Source organism: Pseudophryne corroboree, chromosome 7 (assembly GCF_028390025.1).
Source record: "Pseudophryne corroboree isolate aPseCor3 chromosome 7, aPseCor3.hap2, whole genome shotgun sequence".
Lineage (NCBI taxonomy): Eukaryota > Metazoa > Chordata > Amphibia > Anura > Myobatrachidae > Pseudophryne > Pseudophryne corroboree.
The window spans coordinates 147,230,086-147,243,900 of record NC_086450.1 but is presented as its reverse complement, the minus strand read 5'-3'; the positions used below and the strand labels follow the sequence as shown (position 1 = coordinate 147,243,900).

Sequence of the window (13,815 nt, the reverse complement as noted above, 5' to 3'; positions counted from 1 at the left end):
GTATGAAAGCTGACCATGCCAGTTAAGTCAACCAATCAGAAATATGAGACTGACTTTGGGGGTCATTCCGAGTTGATCGCTCACTAGCAGTTTTTAGCAGCCGTGCAAACGCTAAGCCGCCGCCCTCTGGGAGTGTATCTTAGCTTAGCAGAAGTGCGAACGATTGCATCACAGAACGGCTAAAAAAATAATTGTGCAGTTTCTGAGTAGCTTCAGACCTACTCAGCGCTTGCGATCTCTTCAGCCCATTAAGTTCCGGATTTGACGTCACAAACACGCCCTGCGTTCGGCCAGTCACGCCTGCGTTTTTCCTGGCACGCCTGCGTTTTTTCAAACACTTCCTGAAAACGGTCTGTTGACACCCAGAAACGCCCACTTCATGTCAATCACTCTGCAGTCAGCAGTGCGACTGAAAAGCTTCGCTAGACCTTGTGTAAAAATACAGTGGCCGTTGTGAAAGTACGTCGCGCGTGCGGACTGCGCCGCATACACATGCGCAGAAGTGCCAGTTTTTTCCTTAATCGCACCACAGCGAACATTTTCAGCTAGCGATCAACTCGGAATGACTCCCTTTGTCCGGCTACAACATAACTGTGCTCAAGAGAGATCAACTAATTTTGTGTTAGGTGCGCCTCTGGAATGGTCATTCTGATTCCGGTCCACTTTTTTATTTATTATTATTATTATTATTATTATTATTTTTATTATTATTATTTTATTACCCATATGGATTATAACTTTTTACATTGGATTATTTCAGACCGAGAAGGGAACAAGAAAGCTTTAAGAAAGTATTCAGTAGATCAACAACTTTTAGTTCTACATTATGGGAGCTGGAATATACATTATGATTGACTGAAAATAATATTAATATATTAATCTACACAAGGTGGCATTAATATTTATTTTAAATAATTAGGAGGCCACTAAAATGTATTTTAATTAGATATCGGTCAATAATATTATATTTTGAATACTTATGGGGGCAATACTAAATAACTACTTTAGGATGGGGCAACACTTAAAGTTCATACACTACAAGTGCTAGTATCCTTTGTGCACATGTACCACTTGTAGGGCCTAATTCAGCATGTAACGCTGCTCTGACAGTGTTCTCATGCTGAAGCTCTCTGCAGTGTGCACACACAGTGAGATGCAATGGCAGAGGCGTTCGTGGGGCGGGAGGGAGTATCGTGGTGTTGCGGTGGCATTGGCGGGCACAGTCTGGACAACGCAGCTGTGTCCGGACCATTTACGGGGCGGGCAGCGGCAGCTGTGTGACATCACATGCACCTGCTGCGACCCAAACATTGGGGCCCACCGTTTGCTTTTGCAGCTAGTCATGCGTAGACAGAGGACACCCCTACACATGCGAGAGCATCTGCGTCTTGTCCCAAATACAGCAAGACAGTCTTGGAAATTGGACACTGTCCCGCTGTCCCTCTCACTGGTCGCAGTGTCCTGCAGGCGGGGGAGAGGGGGTGCATAGATTGGTAGAGTCAGTGATCACCGCTGCTCTGCTCTGCATCCATCAGTTAAGGTTAGAAGGGGGGCTGCCCAGCTGCTCAGAGAGCGCAGGGCACGCCCCCCAAAATGTCAAAAACTGGGGTCACGGTGCTAGACCGCACCCCTCCACATGAGGCCCCACCCACTCTTCTAAAGGTCACACCCCCTTTCACCCGCAGCCACTCCTCTCAGCAGTTCCCGATTCAGCATGGACAAAAGTTAGGAGGCATGGCCAATGTGTGGTTACAAAACCACCCCTTAGTATATCTCCCCTGACTGTATTACATCTGGCAGTACGTGACACCTTGTTGCAAGCAAAGAAAAATCTATTCTGACCGTGCATGTATTTGACAAATGTATTTTTTACTTGAGCAAAAACTTAAATGAAAAAGTTATTTTCAGCACACAAAAATGCAAAATAAACTACTGCTCAGGTCATTGAGGACATAAAAGCATAAAATACCATAAAGGGATTAAGCTCCTGACAGACAGATATTATACAAGTCATGCAAGTACTGTAGCCACCTACAATGAAGTTTCTGTTTTGCAGACTCTGAGCCACCTTGAGATGTTATGGGAACAGTAAAAAGAAAAATATATTTTGAAACCAGAACATTGCAGATCTCTGAATAAATAAAGCAAGGGCACTGTCATGTCTATAAGATACCTTGGTGTACAGTTATTGAAGATATTTTGCCATGATAAAGATGCAGATAAATTAGTTTGTTTCAGTGCAGTATAACTCACACACGTTTCACTGAAGATCTGAAAAACAATAAAACAAACGCTACATATAAACAGAATATTTTTACTTTTTAAACATTCTCTCTGTTAAAAAATGTGCTATTAAGGTATAGTTTCCTCTTTGCTAAGTAAAAATATTTAATTATTATTATTATTTAAGTAGTCATTAATTGTTAACCTTGTTTCTTAATTAGAGCTGGATGTACTTCGCATAGCATCCGCAATACATCCTGCCACTTATGGGGTACATACCGACGTTTATAACACCGGTATGTACCTAGAAATGTGGTTAGTATCACAGAGGACAGCTCTCCCATTAAGAGCTGTCCTTTGCGATCACTGGACTTCTGGGTTTAGGACCCAGGAGTCCTTCTGCGCAGAATGACACGGGTACCGCGGGGGTTGTTGGGAGGGACCCGGTTGGCTCCCTCTCAGAGGGAAATGTGGAAAGAAGCCTATCTAAAGATGGCTTTACTCACTGGGTCCAAGTTCTGGAATGTATCACATTCCAGAGGATGGTACATACGCAAATGTGGTCAAAACTCAGAAAACAGCCATTTCTGAGTTTTGGCCACGTTTCTGGCTTTAGTACATCCCACCCTTAAAGGGGAGTATTCAGCAGTTACGGAGATGCGATCACATCTTACCTCACTCCCCCGCAGTGGGGATCAGTACGAAATCCGCAGGACCAAATCTGCATATGCACAGGTGGGGAGATACGATTGCATCACAGTTATGCAAACGCCTCTGCCTGACTGGCATTGCGTCAAAAAAGGGGGCAGATTCGTGCAGCTGCAACCCCGAAAAATTGCTGCCCTACGCTTGCCTTAGCAGCCTGGCTGCGGAGGCAGGGGGCATCCACAAATCAGCGATGCGATTGCATCGCTGCCGGGTATTTGCATGCTGGGTGGCTTTGCCCTGTGCGGGGCTGCCGCCAGCATGTAATGGCAGACAGTTGCAGTTTTGCTAAAAATCATTCACTGCCTGACAAGCACTGGGACCACATGCATTCTCTCTACCACATAATAGAGCCAAAGATCTGTGAAAAAGGTTCCCTGGCTTGTGAAGGTTAAAATATATATTTAATTGTAACCAGTCAATGGTTGTTTGAGGAGGCCCTCACACAGACTTTTTAATTAAACACCCCTGAGGAAGTCACAAGTGACGAAAAGCGTTGGGAAACAGCATCTTTGTTTTTAATACAATTTTTTTTTGTTCTTAATACAATTTTTAACTTTGAAAAGTGAAACACTTTTTATGGGTGTACTATGTTTAATGGGTTCCATCTTTGACTACAGTATTTAACCTCAATCTCTACCCCAAAAAGGAATATTAAAGATCTTAAATAACTGGTTTAAAGAAATTTGTGGTATTCAGCAGGTTACGATATTGGGTGTTCCCCAAATACTATTGTGTGTATATATATATATAGAGAGAGAGAGAGAGAGAGAGAGAGAGAGAGAGAGAGAGAGAGAGTGAGAGAGAGAGAGACGACCCTAACCAATTTGATGCCCTAGGCAAGATTTTGGCTGGTGTTCCTTAGCACCACCACTAGTTCCGCCTCTGACCCTGCACCCCTTTCCCAGCACCATCACCCCTCACCCATAGCAGTCCTCATTTTGGTGTTTCTACCCCCTATATTTTAAATAGGAACAGTGCGCAGATTCGACGCACAGCCCTAAAAGGGGCGTGTTCTTGCTGAGAAGGGGCATGGCCACACAATAGCACCGCCAGTTCAAATTATGCCACACAGTAGTGCAACTTTATTCACATTTTATCATGCGATAATGTCCCTAATCCAGTGGTTTCCAATCTTTTTTGAATCACTGCGCCCTAGAATATCAGAATTTTTTTCACGGCACCCCTAGGCCAAAAATCTCTTATTGAGAAATTTAGAAAGAAATATTACATTAAGAAGATTGCGTTTATATGTCATCCTTAGGGTCAGTTGTGTGGTGAGGGACAAGATTTGCTTCTGTTTGGCCACATATTTTATGACTGGCAGCCACCAGCACTGGTTTTGCCTATTATATTGACCATGAATAATTTGAATTGATCCTGGACCACCAACCCAGGGCTCCCCTGCAAGTGTCCCGAGGCACCCCAGGGAATCACGGCACACAGTTTGGGAACCCATGCCCTAATCACTTTATATCACACAGTAGTACCACTTTACCTTATAAACGTTACTCCTGAAAGTAGTGCCCCTTATTCACATTACACCACACCATATTGCTCTTTATTCATATTAGACCACACAGTAGTGCCCTTTTTAGACATTACACCACACAGTAGAGCACCTTATACACATAATGCCACACATTAGTAATGCATTTACACACATAATACCACACAGTAATGCCTCTTACACATATGCCGAACACCACTGGACAAACAACCCACTGGCACACAGCACTCACATGGCCGCTACCACTGTGACCTCTGCATCTGATTGGATACAGATGTGTCCTCATACATCTTACCTCAATACACCATGCAGCAGGAGCTGCCTGGCATGAGTCAGCTGGCAACTCTGCTAATGTCGGGCACTTTTATTTTATGAAAATGTGCCTTATTTGCATTACTATGTGGCTAGGATGCACAAGCAGCTTCTGCTGATTAAAATTATATGCAGCATGCCTATATTCTGTGTGCGACTGTATCTGCATACAAAATGCTACGTTACAGTGATTTCCAGGAATACACTGTAACGTACCAGTTCGTATGCAGATACAGCCGCAGTCACACACAGAATATAGGCATGTTGCAAAAGCTGCTTGTGCCCATAGGCATACAAAATGCCCTAGGCTTAGGACCGGCTCTGTGTATATATATATATATATATATATATATATATATATATAGAGAGAGAGAGAGAGAGAGAGAGAGAGAGAGAGAGATATGACCTGCATGTGAGGTGGAGGCACAACGAGCACAGCCAGGAGTGTGGTGCTGACATGAGGGAGAGGCCCCCCTGTCTCAAGTGCTCCGGCCCTGCCCCTTGTGCTTTCCTCAATTCATCAATTAGGCAGGCATACAGCAAGCATCACAAACACTGGCCATAAATTGCCTCTAATTCACAAACAGGTGTCTGTGCATTACAGGCAGTGTGCTGCAGTGATCGTCAGAACTAGAGATGTGCGGCTGGCACTTTTCGTGTTTTGTGATTTGATTTTGGTTCTAATTCCACTTTCGTGTTTTGGTTTTGGCTTGTGTTTGCCAAAACCACCCTTTCGTGTTTTGGTTTTGGTTTTGGATCTGTGTGATTTTTTAAAAAAAATAAGAATTTCTCTAACGTCCTAGTGGATGCTGGGGACTCCGTCAGGACCATGGGGAATAGCGGCTCCGCAGGAGATAGGGCACAAAAGCAAGCTTTTAGGATCACATGGTGTGTACTGGCTCCTCCCCCTATGACCCTCCTCCAAGCCTCAGTTAGGTTTTTGTGCCCGGCCGAGAAGGGTGCAATCTAGGTGGCTCTCTTAAAGAGTTGCTTAGAAAAAGTTTTTAGGTTCTTTATTTTCAGTGAGTCCTGCTGGCAACAGGCTCACTGCATCGAGGGACTTAGGGGAGAGATTTTCAACTCACCTGCGTGCAGGATGGATTGGATTCTTAGGCTACTGGACATAGCTCCAGATGGAGTCGGAACACAGGGCTCGCCCTGGGGTTCGTCCCGGAGCCGCGCCGCCGACCCCCCTTGCAGATGCTGAAGATGAAGAGGTCCGGAACCAGGCGGCAGAAGACTCTCAGTCTTCATCAGGTAGCGCACAGCACTGCAGCTGTGCGCCATTGTTGTCAGCACACTTCACACAGCGGTCACGGAGGGTGCAGGGCGCTGGGGGGGGGCGCCCTGGGCAGCAATGTATAATACCTGTATGGCGAAAAATACATCACATATAGCCCTTGAGGCTATATGGATGTATTTAACCCCTGCCAGATATCTAAAACTCCGGAGAAGAAGCCCGCCGAAAAGGGGGCGGGGCCTATTCTCCTCAGCACACAGCGCCATTTTCCCTCACAGAAAGGCTGGTGGGAAGGCTCCCATGCTCTCCCCTGCACTGCACTACAGAAACAGGGTTAAAACAGAGAGGGGGGGCACTGATTTGGCGATATATATATATATATATATATTAAAATGCCATAAGGGAGGAACACTTATATAAAGGTTGTCCCTGGATAATTATAGCGTTTTGGTGTGTGCTGGCAAACTCTCCCTCTGTCTCCCCAAAGGGCTAGTGGGTCCTGTCCTCTATCAGAGCATTCCCTATGTGTGTGCTGTATGTCGGTACGTGTGTGTCGACATGTATGAGGAAAATATTGGTGAGGAGGCGGAGCAAATTGCCTGTAATGGTGATGTCACTCTCTAGGGAGTCGACACCGGAATGGATGGCTTATTTATGGAAATTACGTGACAATGTCAACACGCTGCAAGCCGGTTGACGACATGAGAGGGCTGGCGAACAAATTAGTATCTGTCCAGGCGTCTCAAACACCGTCAGGGGCTGTAAAATGCCCATTTACCTCAGTCGGTCGACACAGACCCAGACACGGACACTGATTTCAGTGTCGACGGTGAAGAAACAAGCGTATTTTCTTTTAGGGCCACACGTTAAGGGCAATGAAGGAGGTGTTACATATTTCTGATACTCCAAGTACCACAAAAAAGGGTATTATGTGTGAGGTGAAAAAACTACCTGTAGTTTTTCCTGAATCAGATAAATTAAATGAAGTGTGTGATGATGCGTGGGTTTCCCCCGATAGAAAATTATTGGCGGTATACCCTTTCCCGCCAGAAGTTAAGGCGCGGTGGGAAACACCCCTCAGGGTGGATAAGGCGCTCACACGCTTATCAGAACAAGTGGCGGTACCATCTACGGATAGGGCCGTACTTAAGGAGCCAGCTGATAGGAGGCTGAAAAATATCCTAAAAAGTATACACACACATGCTGGTGTTATACTGCGACCAGCGATCGCCTCAGCCTGGATGTGCAGAGCTGAGGTGGCTTGGTCGGATTCCCTGACTAAAAATATTGATACCTTTGACAGGGACAGTATTTTATTGACTATAGAGCATTTAAAGGATGCATTTCTATATATGCGAGATGCGCAGAGGGATATTTGCACTCTGGCATCAAGAGTAAATGCGATGTCCATATCTGCAAGAAGATGTTTATGGACAAGACAGTGGTCAGGTGATGCAGATTCCAAACGGCACAAAGATGTATTGCCGTATAAAGGGGAGGAGTTATTTGGGGTCGGTCCATGGGACCTGGTGGCCAGGGCAACTGCTGGAAAATCCACCGTTTTTTACCCTAAGTCACATCTCTGCAGAAAAAGACACCGTCTTTTCAGCCTCAGTCCTTTCGTCCCTATAAGAGTCATATCTGCCCAGGGATAGAGGAAAGGGAAGAAGACTGCAGCAGGCAGCCCATTCCCAGGAACAGAAGCCCTCCACCGCTTCTACCAAGTTCTCAGCATGACGCTGGGACCGTACAGGACCCCTGGATCCTACAAGTAGTATCCAAGGGGTACAGATTGGAATGTCGAGAGGTTTCCCCCCTCGCAGGTTCCTGTAGTCTGCTGTACCAATGTCTCCCTCCGACAGGGAGGCAGTATTGAAAACAATTCACAAGCTGTATTCCCAGCAGGTGATAATAAAATTACCCCTCCGACAACAAGGAAAGGGGTATTACTCCACACTATATGGTGGTACTGAAGGCTAGGTGAGACCTATTCTAAATCTGAAAAATTTGAACACTTACAAGGGTTCAAATCCAGATGGAGTCACTCAGAGCAGTGATAGCAAAGAACAAGGGGACTATATGGTGTCCCGGGACATCAGGGATGCTTACCTCCATGTCCCAAAATTTGCCTTTTCTCACCAAGGGTACCTCAGGTTCGTGGTACAGAACTGTCACTATCAGTTTCAAGACGATGCCGTTGGATTGTCCAAGGCATCCCGGGTCCTTACCAAGGTAATGACCGAAAGGAGGATTCGTCTTCAAAGAAAATGGACGACCTCCTGATAAGAACAAGGTCCAGAGAACAGTTGGAGGTCGGAGTAGCACTATCTCAAGTAGTTCTACGACAGCACGGGTGGATTCTAAATATTCCAAAACCGCAGTTGTTCCGACGACACGTCTGCTGGTCCTAGGGATGATTCTGGACACAGTCCAGGAAAAGGTGTTTCTCCCAGAGGAGAAAGCCAGGGAGTTATCCGAGCTAATCGGGATCCTCCTAAAACCAGGAAAAGTGTCAGTGCATCATTGCACAAGAGTCCTGGTAAAAATGGGGGCTTATTACGAAGCGCTTCCATTCGGCAGATTTCACGCAAGAACTCTTCAGTGGGATCTGCTGGAAAAATGGTCCGGATCGCATCTTCAGATGCATCAGCGGATAACCCTATATCCAAGGACAAGGGTGTCTCTCCTGTGGTGATTACAGAGTGCTCATCTTCTAGAGGGCCGCAGATTCGGCATTCAGGATTGGATGCTGGTGACCACGGAGGCCAGCCTGAGAGGCTGGGGAGCAGTCACACAAGGAGTGTGATCAAGTCTGGAGAATTCTCTCCACATAAATATACTGGAGCTAAGAGCAAATTTATAATGCTCTAAGCTTAGCAAGACCTCTGCTTCAAGGTCAGCCGGTATTGATCCAGTGGGATAACATCACGGCAGTCGCCCACGTAAACAGAAAGGGCGGCACAAGAAGCAGGAGGGCAGTGGCAAAACTGCAAGGATTTTTCGCTAGGCGGAAAATCATGTGATAGCACTGTCAGCAGTGTTCATTCCGGGAGTGGACGACTGGGAAGCAGACTTCCTCAGCAGGCACGACCTCCACCCGGGAGAGTGGGAACTTCATCGGGAAGTTTTCCGCATGATTGTGAACCGTTGGGAAAGACCAAAGGTGGACATGATGGCGTCCCGCCCGAACAAAAAATGGGACAGGTATTGCGCCAGGTCACGAGACCTTCAGGCGATAGCTGTGGACGTCCTGGTAACACCGTGGGTGTAACAGTCGGTGTATGTGTTCCCTCCTCTGCTTCTCATAACCAAGGTATTGAGAATTATAAGACATAGAGGAGTAAGAACTATACTCGTGGCTCCGGATTGGCCAAGAGGGACTTGGTAACCGGAACTTCAAGAGATGCTCACAGAGGACTAAGGGCCTCGGGAGCTAAGAAGGGATTTGCTTTCAGCAAGTACCATGTCTGTTCCAAGAGGAACCGTGGCATCGGCCTTTAAGAAAGGACCTGCTCCAGCAGGGACCTTGTCTGTTCCAAGACTTACCGCGACTGCGTTTGACGGCATGGCGGATTGAACGACGGATCCTAAGGGAAAAGGCATTCCGGAAGAGGTCATACCTACCCTGGTCAAAGCCAGGAAGGAGGTGACCGCACAACGTTATCACCACATGTGGTAAAAATATGTTGCGTGGGTGAGGCCAGGAAGGCCCCACGAAAAAATTTCAACTAGGTCGATTTCTGCACTTCCTGCAAACAGGAGTGTCTATGAGCCTCAAATTGGGGTCCATTAAGGTTCAAGTTTCGGCCCTATAGATTTTCTTCCAGAAAGAATTGGCTTCAGTTCCTGAAGTCCAGACGTTGTCAAGGGAGTATTGCATATACAGCCCTTGTGTGCCTCCAGTGGCACCGTGGGATCTCAACGTAGTGTTGGGATTCCTCAAATCATATTGGTTTGAACCACTCAAATCTGTGGATTTGAAATATCTCACATGGAAAGTGACCATGCTGTTGGCCCTGGCCTCGGCCAGGCGATTGTCAAAATTGGCGGCTTTGTCTTACAAAAGCCCATATTTAATTTTCCATTCGGACAGGGCAGAACTGCGGACTCGTCCCCAGTTTCTTCCTAAGGTGGTGTCAGCGTTTCACCTGAAACAACCTATTGTGGTGCCTGCGGCTACTAGGGACTTGGAGGACTCCAAGTTGCTAGACGTTGTCAGGGCCCTGAAAATATATATATATATATAATTCCAGGACGGCTGGAGTCAGAAAGTCTGACTTGCTGTTTATATTGTAGGCACCCAAAAAGCTGGGTGCTCCTGCTTCTAAGCAGACTATTGCTCGTTGGAGTTGTAGTACAATTCAGCTTGCACATTCTGTGGCAGGCCTGCCACAGCCAAAATCTGTAAATGCCCATTCCACAAGGAAGGTGGGCTCATCTTGGGCGGCTGCCCGAGGGGTCTCGGCTTTACAACTTTGCCGAGCAGCTACTTGGTCAGGGGCAAACACGTTTGCTAAATTCTACAAATTTGATACCCTGTCTGAGGAGGACCTGGAGTTCTCTCATTCGGTGCTGCAGAGTCATCCGCACTCTCCCGCCCGTTTGGGAGCTTTGGTATAATCCCCATGGTCCTGACGGAGTCCCCAGCATCCACTAGGACGTTAGAGAAAATAAGATTTTACTTACCGATAAATCTATTTCTCATAGTCCGTAGTGGATGCTGGGCGCCCATCCCAAGTGCGGATTGTCTGCATTACTTGTACGTAGTTATTGTTACAAAAAATCGGGTTATTATTGTTGTGAGCCATCTTTTTTAGAGGCTACTTCATTGTTATCATACTGTTAACTGGGTTCAAATCACAAGTTGTACGGTGTGATTGGTGTGGCTGGTATGAGTCTTACCCGGGATTCAAGATCCTTCCTTATTGTGTACGCTCGTCCGGGCACAGTACCTAACTGAGGCTTGGAGGAGGGTCATAGGGGGAGGGGCCAGTACACACCATGTGATCCTAAAAGCTTGCTTTTGTGCCCTGTCTCCTGCGGAGCCGCTATTCCCCATGGTCCTGACGGAGTCCCCAGCATCCACTACGGACTATGAGAAATAGATTTATCGGTAAGTAAAATCTTATTTTACTTACCGATAATTCTATTTCTCATAGTCCGTAGTGGATGCTGGGGACTCCGAAAGGACCACGGGGAATAGCGGCTCCGCAGGAGACTGGGCACAAAGTAAAAGCTTTAGGACTAGCTGGTGTGCACTGGCTCCTCCCCCTATGACCCTCCTCCAAGCCTCAGTTAGGATACTGTGCCCGGACGAGCGTACACAATAAGGAAGGATTTTGAATCCCGGGTAAGACTCATACCAGCCACACCAATCACACCGTACAACTTGTGATCTGAACCCAGTTAACAGCATGATAACAGAAGGAGCCTCTGAAAAGATGGCTCACAACAACAATAACCCGATTTTTGTAACAATAACTATGTACAAGTAATGCAGACAATCCGCACTTGGGATGGGCGCCCAGCATCCACTACGGACTATGAGAAATAGAATTATCGGTAAGTAAATTCTTATTTTCTCTAACGTCCTAGTGGATGCTGGGGACTCCGAAAGGACCATGGGGATTATACCAAAGCTCCCAAACGGGCGGGAGAGTGCGGATGACTGCAGCACCGAATGAGAGAACTCCAGGTCCTCCTCAGCCAGGGTATCAAATTTGTAGAATTTAGCAAACGTATTTGCCCCTGACCAAGTAGCTGCTCGGCAAAGTTGTAAAGCCGAGACCCCTCGGGCAGCCGCCCAAGATGAGCCCACTTTCCGTGTGGAATGGGCTTTTACAGATTTTGGCTGTGGCAGGCCTGCCACAGAATGTGCAAGCTGAATTGTACTACAAATCCAACGAGCAATCGTCTGCTTAGAAGCAGGAGCACCCAGCTTGCTGGGTGCATACAGGATAAACAGCGAATCAGATTTTCTGACTCCAGCCGTCCTGGAAACATATATTTTCAGGGTCCTGACTACGTCCAGCAACTTGGAATCCTCCAAGTCCCTAGTAGCCGCAGGCACCACAATAGGCTGGTTTAAGTGAAATGCTGAAACCACCTTAGGAAGAAATTGAGGACGAGTCCTCAATTCTGCCCTGTCCGTATGAAAAATTAGGTAAGGGCTTTTATAGGATAAAGCCGCCAATTCTGAGACACGCCTGGCTGAAGCCAGGGCTAACAGCATTACCACTTTCCATGTGAGATATTTTAAGTCCACAGTGGTGAGTGGTTCAAACCAATGTGATTTTAGGAATCCCAAAACTACATTGAGATCCCGAGGTGCCACTGGAGGCACAAAAGGAGGCTGTATATGCAGTACTCCCTTGACAAACGTCTGAACTTCAGGAACAGAAGCCAGTTCTTTTTGGAAGAATATTGACAGGGCCGAAATTTGAACCCTAAGGGACCCTAATTTGAGGCCCATAGACAGTCCTGTTTGCAGGAAATGCAGGAAACGACCCAGTTGAAATTCCTCTGTAGGGGCCTTCCTGGCCTCGCACCACGCAACATATTTACGCCAAATACGGTGATAATGTTGTATGGTTACATCCTTCCTGGCTTTGATCAGGGTAGGGATGACTTCATCCGGAATGCCTTTTTCCTTCAGGATCCGGCGTTCAACCGCCATGCCGTCAAACGCAGCCGCGGTAAGTCTTGGAACAGACATGGTCCCTGCTGGAGCAGGTCCTTTCTTAGAGGTAGAGGCCACGGGTCTTCCGTGAGCATCTCTTGAATTTCCGGGTACCAAGTCCTTCTTGGCCAATCCGGAGCCACGAGTATAGTCTTTACTCCTCTCCTTCTTATGATTCTCAGTACTTTTGGTATGAGAGGAAGAGGAGGGAACACATACACTGACTGGTACACCCACGGTGTTACCAGAGCGTCCACAGCTATTGCCTGAGGGTCCCTTGACCTGGCGCAATATCTGTCCAGTTTTTTGTTGAGGCGGGACGCCATCATGTCCACCTTTGGTTTTTCCCAACGGTTCACAATCATGTGGAAGACTTCTGGGTGAAGTCCCCACTCCCCCGGGTGAAGATCGTGTCTGCTGAGGAAGTCTGCTTCCCAGTTGTCCACTCCCGGAATGAACACTGCTGACAGTGCTATCACATGATTCTCCGCCCAGCGAAGAATCCTTGCCACTTCCATCATTGCCCTCCTGCTTCTTGTGCCGCCCTGTCTGTTTACGTGGGCGACTGCCGTGATGTTGTCCGACTGGATCAACACCGGCTGACCCTGAAGCAGAGGTCTTGCCTGACTTAGGGCATTGTAAATGGCCCTTAGTTCCAGGATATTTATGTGAAGTGACGTTTCCATGCTTGACCACAAGCCCTGGAAATTTCTTCCCTGTGTGACTGCTCCCCAGCCTCCCAGGCTGGCATCCGTGGTCACCAGGACCCAATCCTGAATGCCGAATCTGCGGCCCTCTAGGAGATGAGCACTCTGTAACCACCACAGGAGAGACACCCTTGTCCTTGGAGACAGGGTTATCCGCTGATGCATTTGAAGATGCGATCCGGACCATTTGTCCAGCAGATCCCACTGAAAAGTTCTTGCGTGGAATCTGCCGAATGGAATCGCTTCGTAAGAAGCCACCATCTTTCCCAGGACCCTTGTGCATTGATATACTGACACTTGGCCTGGTCTTAGGAGGTTCCTGACTAGGTCGGATAACTCCTTGGCTTTCTCCTCCGGGAGAAACACCTTTTTCTGTACTGTGTCCAGAATCATCCCTAGGAACAGCAGACGTGTCGTCGGAATCAGCTGCGATTTTGGA

The 13,815-nt window shown here is 47.2% G+C and overlaps 1 protein-coding gene across 2 annotated transcripts in view; it reads right to left on the bottom strand.

Annotated features, from left to right (window-relative positions):
- THSD7B (thrombospondin type 1 domain containing 7B) overlaps positions 1 to 13,815 on the bottom strand; it is a 1,210,507-nt gene that overhangs the window by 990,838 nt on the left and 205,854 nt on the right. The window contains exon 2 of one of the 2 annotated variants that reach the window (XM_063933721.1): positions 2,174 to 2,271. The exons of the other annotated variant lie outside the window; for it this stretch is intronic. The gene's annotated coding sequence lies outside the window, so the exon portion shown is untranslated. The remainder of the gene's footprint in view (positions 1 to 2,173; positions 2,272 to 13,815) is intronic. 2 annotated transcript variants of the gene reach the window in all.